Source organism: Callithrix jacchus, chromosome 10, assembly GCF_049354715.1.
Source record: "Callithrix jacchus isolate 240 chromosome 10, calJac240_pri, whole genome shotgun sequence".
Classification (NCBI taxonomy): Eukaryota; Metazoa; Chordata; class Mammalia; order Primates; family Cebidae; genus Callithrix; species Callithrix jacchus.
Genome location: NC_133511.1, coordinates 119,040,168 through 119,052,125, shown reverse-complemented (window position 1 = coordinate 119,052,125; position 11,958 = coordinate 119,040,168). Strand labels below are relative to the sequence as shown.

Here is an 11,958-nt window from a genome sequence, read left to right as displayed (position 1 = left end):
CTCGAATTCCTGACCTCGTGATTCACCCGCTTCAGCCTCCCAAAGTGCTAGGATTACAGGCGTGAGCCACCACCCCCGGCCTGTTTTTATTTTTTTTAATCTTTCTCCAGAATCTGAGTCTGTGACCTTAGGGATGCTGCATTTTAATCAAGCACTGCAGGGAATTATGATGTGTGTCATAATTCCGCACTTCGAACCACACTTCCAGAAGCCCTGCTTTCTAATATGACCTGCGCCTTAAATTAAACCCACTCTCATCCTCCCTTTCCTGTCACCCTCTCTCTGAAATGTACTAGGCATTAACTATGCTGAGATTGCAGGTGATTTTTGTACGCACCTTTTTTTTTAAGTTCTGGGATACATGTGCAGAACGTGCAGGTTTGTTACATCGGTATACATGTGCCATGGTGGTTTGCTGCACTTATTAACCCATCATCTAGGTTTTAAGCCCCGCATGCATTAGGTATTTGTCCTAATGCTCTCCCTCCCCTTGTCCCCCCAACCACACACAACTTTGGCCTTTATATAATTATCTGCCTAGAAAAAAACACTATTTCACAATGATCTTGACTACTTTTCTAATCATGGCAAACAATAAAGCTGTTGTTATTATAAGAATCTCTTTAGAGACAGCCTCGGAGGAGTATTTACTTCCTCCTCACTGCCCCATTGCCCTCCTCAACTGAAATGGGGAAAGAAGTGAGTTCACTTCAGCCTCAGTCTCCTCATATGCAAAGTGGGAGGCACAATGATGCCCATGTTGGCAGCTGAGTGAGAATGAAGGACGAGATGTGTCTGTCAACTCTCCAAACCAATGGCTTTCATGCCTGGCAGCCCATTAACTTTTCTTTTCTTTTCTTTTTTTTTTTTTTGAGACAGAGTTTCGCCCTTGTTACCCAGGCTGGAATGCAATGGCGCGATCTCGGCTCACCACAACCTCCGCCTCCTGGGTTCAGGCAATTCTCCTGCCTCAGCCTCCTGAGGAGCTGGGATTACAAGCATGTGCCACCATGCCCAGCTAATTTTTTGTATTTTTTAGTAGAGACGGGGTTTCACCATGTTGACCAGGACGGTCTCGATCTCTTGACCTCGTGATCCACCCACCTCGGCCTCTCAAAGTGCTGGGATTACAGCGGTGGTGAGCCACCGCGCCCGGCCGCCCATTAACTTTTCTTGGTGCAAACCACTGGTGTCTGTGCCTGACTCCTACGAATTCTGATTGGATGGGTCTGGATGGACCCCAGGTGTTGAGGTTGTTCAGGTTCTCCAGGTGATTCTAATTTTACAACCTGGGCTGAGTCACTGCTGTAAGGGATTAATTCCCTACCCTGTATTCCCTCTTCCCCACCAGTACATTCTGAGACTCAAGAGAGAACTTTCCACTTAGAAAATGACTAATAGATAAATATATATTATATAAGTAAATGTTAATGTGTTAATATGTCTATAATGTTACAAATGTATTTATATGAATAAACATATGTATGTGTATATATATATATATAGTTTTGAGACAAGGTCACTCAGGCTGAAGTGCAATGGTGTGATTTTGGCTCATTGCAACCTCCACTTCCCAGGCTCAAGCAATCCTCTCACCTCAGTCTCCCAAGTCACTGGGACTACAGGCACATGTCATCACACTCAGAAATTTTTTTTTTTTTTTTGGTAGAGACAAGGTCTCACTACATTACCCAGGCTGGTCTCAAACTCTAGGTTCAAGCAATCCTCCCACCTAAGCCAGGGTGCTGGGATTACATATGTGAGCCACCACACTCGGCCAATAACTATGTTTTAACTATAGTTAAAACACGTGCCTGGCACCATGCCTGGAACACTGATGCTCATTCTGTACTCTCCGGAGAAATAAATAAAAATCCTACCTTTGTGGAGACAAGTTTTTGCCTTCCCTGTGGTGGCCACTAGAGGGCCTGCTCGACTAGCTGGCTCTGGCTGGGGAAGCCTGGTTTACTGGTCAGGATCAGTGTAGACCAGGGAGCTGGCACTCCTTCATCTCCCTGATCCCAACCAGCACCCATAGAGCCATGAGAGGGAGTTGGAGACACTGGAGCCCTTCCTCCCTGTTCCCTGAACCATGGTCCCCTTGGCAATATCCCAGAAGTCCCACCAGAACCATTGACAGAGCATACCCAGTCTCCCTTCCCCTCCCAGAGGCCCCAGCATGTGGAGACATCCCATGATACACGATACCTTCAGAGGTATTACTGAAGCCGCTCCTGGCCCTGCCCCAGAGCTGAGACAGGCACACCCTGGCACCAAGTCAGGGTCTCTCCTACTGGGTCTCAGCCATGAAAATGCCCCAGCTAGCCAGGCATGGCTCAGGCACATGAGTGCTGGCTGACCCAAGGACTGACTTGGACGGAGGGCCCAGGGCTGACTCCTGCAGAGATGGCACCCAACCCAGTCAAGGTCATCCTCTTCTGCTTTCCATTCTGCAAAGACATCATTTGCTAAGCCATTTCTCCTTCCAGAACTGAGCCTAATCTGATTCCTGCCTCTACGTACTCATCGTAAAAAATTATGGAAACAAATAACTTTAACACAGAATGGCAAGGCCTAAGATCTGTGCCAAATGCACAGAGGTCAGGGAAATTTTTACAGACAAGGGGGCATTTGAGTTGAGTCTTGAAGTGTGAGTAGGAGTTCAGGGAGCTGAGAAGAACGTTACATATCAGGGGAACAACCCATGGATAGTCATAGAGGTATTACTGAAGCATGGTTATGTACGGCATGTTTATCCACAATTACCGAGGAGGATGCTGAAGCTCAAGACCTGCCTTGTCCAAGGTCACACAGCTATAAATGGCTTGAGACTGGAATCTAGGTCTTTTGATTTTGGGTCCTGGGCCCTTTCCCACTATCAGCTCTACAGTAGAGGTCAGTTTCTGAGACGTAGAGTCTACCTGCTAGGGTAGTGGTCTCTGTTGGGGTTGAAGGGAGGTCCAAGGGATGGGGCCTGCATAGAATTTTTTTTTGAGACGGAGTCTTGCTCTGTTGCCCAGGCTGGAGTGCAGTGGGAGGATCTTGGCTCACTGCAACTTCCACCTCCTTGGTTCAAGTGATTTCCAGCTAATTTTCATATTTAGAGACAGGGTTTCACCATGTTGGCCAGGCTGGTCTTGAACTCCTGACCTCAAGTGATCCACCTGCCTTGGCTTCCCAAAGTGCTAGGATTATAGGCATGAGCCACTGTGCCTGGCCTCATGGAAGAGATTTTGGCTACAGCAGATTCCATGCTCTTGAGCCCCCCAGCAGAGAGCCATCTGGGGGGTAGCAGAGCAGGGCTGGGGGGATGGGTGGAGGTGCCAAACACAGAATGCTATGGCCCTCTCACCTAGGATCACCATGGCAACAGGAGCATCACAAAGGGCCTGCCATGATGCCCTTCCAGGCTCTGCCTCAGCCAGGCAGAAAGAAGACCCAGCTTGGCTGGGGGCAGTGGGCAGGGGGCCGTGGGGTGAGTCAGCCAGGCCTGAATGCTGCCTCCAGGCTCTTTGACGAACACCTGCCAGCCCACACCCATCTCTTGGGCCAATCACAGAACAAACAAGGCAGAGGCCAAGAAAGAAAAGAAGGGGGCTTGGCATAGTTGGAGGGATATTGCCAGTCCAGGGCCCAGAAGCCAGACAGACGACAGCACCTCCACCCTGAGCTCAGGCAGTCCTGATCCCTGAAGGGTGGAGTAGACCCAACATTCAAAGAGATGGACACATAAGCCTGGGCACCACAGAAAGACAACAGGAGCCAGGGAAGGCAGGAGAGGCTGGGATACACCTAAGTCCAACTTCATCAAATTCAGTCCTGCCCATGACAACGGAATAGCATGAAATAGACCAGAGCCGGCCCAGCTAGAGACACGAGGCAAGAGGAGTCACTGTGCTGCCCGGTCCCTCACAGACTCCGCCAGGCTGAAGCCAGCCAGGTGAGGCACTGACCCTATCCACCCTCCACCCACCCCCACCCCACCAGCTCGGAACTGAGGCTTATGGCAGGTGAGTATCGGAAAGGTCAGGCTTCTCCTCGACAACTCTGTGGGACTTGCATGCTGTCAAAGGGTCACACCCCGTCAGTATTTCAGGGTCTTCATCTCAAATGGGCATGTTGAGTTTGGCCTGCTGTGAAGGAATCTGAGCAGCTTCTCACCCAGCTGCTCCTTTATTTATTTATTTTTTTTGAGTCAGAGTTTCACTCTTGTTGCCCAGGCTGGAGTGCAATGGCGCGATCTCGTCTCACTGTAACCTCCGCCTCCCAGGTTCAAGCAATTCTCCTGCCTCAGCCTCCTGAGTAGCTGGGATTACAGGCATGTGCCACCACTCCCAATAATTTTGTAATTTTAGTAGAGACAGGGTTTCTCCATGTTGGTCAGGCTGGTCTTGAACTCCTGACTTCAGGTGATCCCCCACCTCGGCCTTCCAGAGTGCTGGGATTGCAGACGTGAGCCACTGCCCCGGCCTCGTTTTTGTTTTTTTTAAGACTCAGTCTCACTTTTGTCAGCCAAGCTGGAGTGCAATGGCAGGATCTCAGCTCACTGCAACCGCCGCCTCCCGGGTTCAAGTGATTCTCCTGCCTCAGCCTCCCAAGTTAGTTGGGATTACAGGTGCCTGCCACCATGTCCGGCTAATTTTTGTATTTCTAGTAGAGATGGGGTTTCACCATATTGGCCAGGATGGTCTCGATAGAACTCCTGACCTCAGGTGATCCACCCGCCTCAGCCTCCCAAAGTGCTGGGATTACAGGCATGAGGCACCGCACCCAGCCCCAGCTGCTCATTTTTCAAAGAAACTGAGGCATAGAGAAGGGAAATGACTTGCCCGAGTCACAGTAGGCTGCCCGATCTAGGTGAGCGCAGTGTCTCCCCACTGCTCCGGGATACTCCTGCCGTCCGCCTCCACCGGCAGCACTGAACGCCGACCATGCTTAGCGCTGCGGTGGCCACTGTGGAAGGGAAAGAATAGTAGAAACAGTCATTTCTCCCCATCTTGACCACTTACCAAGCGTCAGGCAGTGCATTAAGCGCTCTTTAGAAATCACATCTAATCATCCAAACAACCCCTGGGAAGAGGATGGGTCATCTATCTGTTGCAGTGGATGGATGTGGGGGAGGATGGCACAAGGGCAGGTGGGATGAGGAGTAAGCCACATTGGCCACTGTCTGTCAGGTCAGTGGGCTGACAGCAGGCTGCCTTAGCTGCCTTACCCTGCCTTAGATGCAGGCTAGCTGGGCTCCCACAGCTCCATCCTTCACCCATGCTGGAGCTACCAGACTTAGCAAATAAAACTACAGCAGAGGCCAGGCACGGTGGCTCACACCTGTAATCTAAGCACTTTGGGAAGCTGAGGTGGGTGGGTCACGAGGTCAGGAGTTTGAGACCAACCTGGCTAACATGGTGAAACACTGTCTCTACTAAAAATATAAAAAATTAGCTGGGCATGGTGGTGGGCACCTGTAATCCCAGCTACTCAGGAGGCTGAGGCAGGAGAATCACTTGAACCTGGGAGGTAGAGGTTGCAGTGAGCCGAGATCCCACCACTGCACTCAAGCCTGGGCAACAGAGTGAGACTCCATCTCAAAAAAAAAAATTAAAATTTTAATTTTGATGAATTTTGACCCTGTCAAATCCAAGGTCATGAAGACTTACCCCTATGTTTTCTTCTAGCTCTTACATTTAGGAATTTGACCTATTTTGAGTTAATTTTTATATATCATTTGAGGTAAAGGCCCAACTTCCTTCTTTTGCATGTAGCTATCCAGGTGTCCATGTATATTTGTTGAAAAGCTTATTCTTTCCTACTGACTGGCATACATGTTGAAAATCAATTGCTAATACATATACGGGTTTATTCTGGACTGTCAATTCTATTCTGTTGAGCTATATGGCACTTCAGTATGGCACGGGTTTAATTAAGTAGCTAAGGCAGAAATTTCAAAACCAAAGAAGTGTGAGTTCTCCATCTTTGTTCTTTTTCAAGACAGTTTTAGCTATTTGGGGTTCCTTGTAATTCCATATGAATTTTAGGATCACTTTGCTCATTTCTGCAAAAACCGCAGTTGGGATTTGATGGGGATTACAGTGAGTCTGCAGATCACTTAGTCATCTTTACAATATCGTGTCTTCCAATCCATGAACATAGGATGCTTTTTCATTTCTTTAGGTCTTCTTTAGCTTCATTCCCCACTGTTGTAGGGTCTTCAGTGTACAAGTCTTGCATTTCCTTGGTTAAAAATATTTCTAAGTCTTTTATTCTTTTTGCTAAGACTAAAGTTCCATTTTGTAAATGGAATTATTTTCTTCATTTTATTTTCAGATTGTTTATTTCTAATGTATAGAAATACAGCTGATTTTTGTATATTAATCTTGTGTCCTGCAACTTTGCTGAGTTTATTTACTAGCTGTAATAGTTTTGGTGTGGATTCTTTAGGGCTTTCTACATAGAAGATCATGCCGTCATTTGCCAGGTGCAGTGGTTTGTACGTGTCGTCCCAGCATTTGGGGAGGCTGAGGTGGGAGGATTGTTTGAGCTCAGGTGTTTAAGACCAGCTTGGGCAACATAGAGATACTTTGTCTCTACTAAAAATAAAAAAATTATTCCAGCATAGTGGTGCACGCCTGTAGTTCCAGCTACTGGGGAGGCTGAGGTGGGAAGATCATTCAAGCCCAGGAGTTTGAGGCTGCAGTGAGCTGTGATTGCACCACTGCACTCCAGCCTCGGTGACAGAATGAGATTCCATCTAAAAAAATAATAAAGTTTAAAAAGTATTTGAAAAAAATGGGTGGTTATGTCTGTATTAAACAAGTACAGTTTTTTTTCTTTATCATTATTCCCTAAATAATACACTATAGGCCAGGGGCAGTGACTCACACCTGTAATCTTAGTACTTTGAGAGGCCAAGACGGGTGGATCACCTAAGGTCAGGAGTTCCAGACCAGCCTGGCCAAAATGGTGAAACCCCTTCTCTACTAAAGATACAAAAACTTAGCTGGGTATGGTGGCACACACATGTAATTATAGCTGCTTGGGAGGCTGAGACAGGAGAATCGCTTGAACTCGGGAGGCAGAGGTTGCAGAGAGCCAAGATCATTGCACTTCAGCCTGGGCAACAGGGTGACACTCCATCTCAAAAAAAAAAAAAGTATAACACTTATTTACATAGCATTTACATTGCATTAGTTATTATAAATGATCTAGAGATTATTTAAAGTACACTGGAGAATGTGCATGTGTTATATGCCGATACTATACCATCTTATATTATTTGCAGAGACAAGCTGTCACTATGTTGCTCAGGCTTGTCTCAAACCTCTTAAGTGATCCTCTCACCTCAGCCTCCCAAAGTGCTGGGATTATAGGCATGAGCCACAGCACCTGGCCTACTACACCATTTTATAGAAGAGACCTGCGCATCCTTACATTTTGGTATCCAAGAGGGGTCCTGGAACCAGTCCCCCATGAACATTAAGGGACCACTGTACATTGATTTTCTTTTTTTTTTGGAGACAGTCTCATTGTGTCACCCAGGCTGGAGTGCAGTGGCATCATCTCAGCTCATTGCAACCTCCGCCTCCTGGGTTCAAGTGATTCTCTTGCCTCAACCTCCCAAGTAGCTTGGGTTACAGGCGCACACCACCAGGCCCATCTAATTTTTGTATTTTTAGTGGACATGGGGTTTCACCATGTTGGACAGGCTGATCTCAAACTTCTGACCTCAAGTGATCTACCTGCATTGGCCTTCCAAAGTGCTGCGATTGCAGGTGTGAGCCACCACGCCCCATATAATCTTTTTAATATGCTGCTGTATTTGATTTGCTAGTACTTTGCTGAGGATATTTGCATCAATATTCATAAGGGATATTGGTCTGTAAATCTCTTTTCTTGTGAGATATCGTCTGGCTTTAGTTTTAGGGTAATACTCCCGTGAGAGAATGGGTTATGATGTATGTTCTTCTCTACTTTTTGGAAGAGCTTGAGGACTGGTGTTTATTCTTTATTTGCTCCTAATCATTTCTTTATTAGAAGTTTTTTGATGACTGATTCAATCGTATTTGAGGTCTATTTAGGTTTTCTGTTTCTTCTTGAGTAAGTTTTGGTTTCTAGGCATTTGTTCATTTAGTCTAGGTTATCTAATTTGTTGTTATACAATTTTTCATAGTGTTCTTTTATAATCCTTTTTGTATCTGTAAGATTGGTAGTAATTTTTGCTTTTAAAATGTTTTATTTATTTTATGACTTATTTATTTTTTAGAAACAGAATCTGACTTTATCACCCAGGCTGGAGTGTGGCTATGTGATCATAACTCACTGCCACCTTGAATTCCTAGGCTTAAGGGATCCTCCCCCCTTAGCCTCCCAAGTAGCTGGGATTACAGGCATGTGCCACAGTGCCCAGCTAATTTTTTAATTTTTAATTTTTTGAGGTGGAGTCTTGCTCTGTTGCCCAGGCTGGAGTGCAGTGGCACCATCTCGGTTCACTGCAACCTCTGCCTCCCAGGTTCAAGCCATTCCCTGCCTTAGCCTCCTGAGTAGCTGGGACTACAGGCGCATGCCACCATGCCCAGCTAATTTTTGTATTTTCAGTACGGACAAAGTTTCACCTTGTTGCCCAGGCTGGTCTTAAACCCCTGACCAGGTGGTCCACCTGCCTTGCCCTTGCAAAGTGCTGGGATTACAGGCATGAGTCATGGTGCCCAGCCTAATTTTTAAACTTTTTGTAGAGATAGGGTCTCACCATCCTGCCCAGGCTGGTCTTGAACTCTTGGGCTCAAGCAATCCTCCCATCTCGGCCTCCCAAAGTGCCAGAATTACAGGCATAACCACTATGCCTGGCTGCATTTTTATTTTTAATTTTTATTCATTCACTTATATGTTTACTTTAGAGACAGCATCTTGCTCTGTCATCCAGGATGGAGTGAACTGGTACTATCATAGCTCACTGCAGCCTTGAACTCCAGGCTCAAGGCAATCCTCCTGCCTCAGCCTCCCCAGTAGTGAGGACTGTAAGCACGAGACACCATGTCCAGCTAGTAGTAATTTTTCCACTTTTGTTTCTTTTCTTTTCTTTTTTTTTTGAGACAGGGTCTCACTCTGTTGCCCAGGCTGGAGTGCAGTGGCAAGATCATAGTTCACTATAGCCTCATCTCCTGGGCTCAAGTAATCCTCCTGCCTCAGCCTCTCAAACAACTGGGACTACCGATATGTGCCACCACACCTGGCTAATTTTAAAAATATTTTTAGTAGGGACAAGGTTTCCCCATGTTTCCCAAGCTAGTCTTGAACTCCTGAACTCAAGCAAGTCGCTCGCCTTGGCCTCCACAAGTGCTCGGATTACAGGCGTGCGCCACCATACCTAGCCTTATTCCCAACTTTAGTAATTTGAGTCTTCTTTTCTTTTTCTTGGTCAGTCTAAAGTTTCATCAATTTTCTTGATCTTTTTGGAGAATCAACTTCTATTTTCATTGATTCTTTCTGTTGTTTTTCTCTTTTCTGTTTCATTTATCTCCACTCTAATTTTTATTCTTTCCTTTCTTTTGCTTGCTTTTGGTTTAGTTTATTCTCCTTTTTCTATGTATTTATTTTTACTGGTGTTCTTTTTTTTTATTTTTCGTTTCAGAGCTTGTAGGTGTTCTTTATTTCTTCGTGTGGTTTTGAGTTACTATCTAGTGTCCTTTAATAGGAAGCTGAATGGCTCCCTTTAGCTTTTTTTTTTTTTTTTTTTTGAGATGGAGTTTTGCTCTCATTGCTCAGGCTGGAGTGCAATGGAATGATCTCAGCTCACTGCAACCTCCGCCTCCTGGATTCAAGCAATTCTACAGCCTCAAACTCCCTAGTAGCTGGGATTATAGGCTCCTGCCACCACACCCAGCTAATTTTTTGTATTTTCAGTAAAGACAGGGTTTCACTATGTTGGTCAGGTTGGTCTCTAACTCCTGACCTCAGGTGATCCACCTGCCTCAGCCTCCCAAAGTGCTGGGATTACAGGCCTGAGCCACCATGCCCAGCTTAGCATTTCTTATAGGGCAGGTCTACTAGTGACAAAGACTCAATTTTTGTTATCTAGGGGTATCTTGATTTCTTCTTTTTTTCCTGAAGGATAGTTTTGCCAGGTATAGAAATCTCAGTTGACCTCTATTGTTTGTTTATTTTAGCATTTTCTGAATATATCATCCCTCTATGTGACCCCCATGGTTTCTGATGAGAAATATACTGTAAATCATATTGAGATTAGTTTATATGCCTCCCAGTCTTTTCTGGCTGGGAGCGGTGGCTCACACCTGTGATTCCTGCACTTGGAAGGCCAAGAAAGTACACCAGTAGCCTTCAGCCTGGAAAGCAGTCAGCCCCTGAGGCTCTCAGCTCAATAGCCTGCTGGCCAAAGAAAAAAAAAAAAAAAGAATACCAGTAAAAGTAAAAACATAAATAAAATACATAGACAAATATAAAAGTATTAATGTATTTTTAGTTTAAACTCATTTTTCCCTTATATAGTTTAAAATACATCTAAATAACAATAAATCTATGTCAATGGGCATACAAGGTATAAAAATATAATTTCTGGCAATAAAAACATGAAAGGTAGGGGATGAAGCTGTAGAGGTGCAAAGTTTTTGTATGCTATTGAAACTCAGTTAGTATTAAGTTGGATCACTTAAGGTCAGGAGTTTGAGTCCAGCTTGGCCAACACCCCGTCTCCACTAAAAATACAAAAATTATCCCCGCACGGAGGAGGCAGAGGTTACAGTGAGCAGAGATTGTGCCACTGCACTCCAGCCTAAGCAACAGAGTTGAAACTCTGTCTCAAAACAACAACAACAAAAAGTCAAGATTATCTTTTTGTCTTTGCCTTTCAATAGTTTGATTATAATGTGTTTGGGTTTTGACTCTTGGTGTTTATCTTAGTTGGGATTCATTAGGCTTATTGAATGTGAAGCCTGAGTCTCCCATTAGATTTTGGAAGTTGTGGTACATTATTTCTCCAAATAATGTCTTCTTTCTCTGCCTCCTCTCCATCGGGGACTTTCATCATGCATATGTTGTTATGCTTGATGGTGTTCCATGGGTCTCTTAAACTTTGTCCGTTTTTCTCCATCCTTGCTCCTCAGCTTGTTAATCTCAACTGATTTATCTTCAAGTGTGCTGATTCTTTCTTTTGCCTGCTCTAATCTACTACTGAGCTCCTCTAGTGAATTTTTATTTCAGTTATTATACTCTCAACTCCAGAATTTCTTTCCTTCTTCTTTTTCTTTTCTTTTATTATTATTCTCAGATCATATCTAAAACTCTGGGGTTTCAATTTTTTTAAAAAAATTATCTTTATTGATATTCTATATTTAGTGAAACATTGTTCTCATGGTTTCCTTTAGGTCTTTGAATATATTTAAAATAGTTGATTTAGGCCAGGTGCAGTGGCTCACGCCTGTAATCCCAGCACTTTGGGAGGCTGAGATAGGTGGATCACTTGAGGCCAGGAGTTTGAGACCAACATAGTGAAACTCTATTTCTACTAAAAATGCAAAAATTACTTGGGTGTGGCGATAGGTGCCTGTAATCCCAGCTATTCGGGAGTCTGAGGCAGTAGAATCACTTCAACCTGGGAGGTGGGGTTGCAGTGAGCCGAGATAGTGCCTCTGCACTGCAGCCTGGGTGACAAAATGAGACTCCATCTCAAAAGAAAATTAATTAATTAAAATAGTTGATTTAAAGTCTATCTATAAAGTCTAATGTTCATGCTTCCTCAGAAACAGTTTCTATTACATTTTTTCCCCCACACACAAACTGTGCTGTCTTGTTTCTTTGAATGTCTAATTATTTTTCTCTGGAACAGGACATTTTTAATATTTAAAGGTAGCAGCTCTGGAAATCAGATTTCCCAGCACCCCAGAGTTTGTTATTGAGGCTTGTAGTCATTTGTTGGGTTGTTGGGATTTTTGTTTTTTGTTTTTTTTG

The 11,958-nt window shown here is 44.7% G+C and overlaps 1 protein-coding gene across 9 annotated transcripts in view; it reads left to right on the top strand.

Annotated features, from left to right (window-relative positions):
• The first annotated feature begins 3,427 nt into the window (after positions 1-3,427).
• Positions 3,428-11,958, top strand: part of RAB3IL1 (RAB3A interacting protein like 1) — a 51,889-nt gene continuing 43,358 nt past the window's right edge. For all 9 annotated transcript variants that reach the window (XM_078341187.1, XM_078341193.1, XM_078341197.1 and 6 more), the window contains exon 1: positions 3,428-3,940. The gene's annotated coding sequence lies outside the window, so the exon portion shown is untranslated. The remainder of the gene's footprint in view (positions 3,941-11,958) is intronic.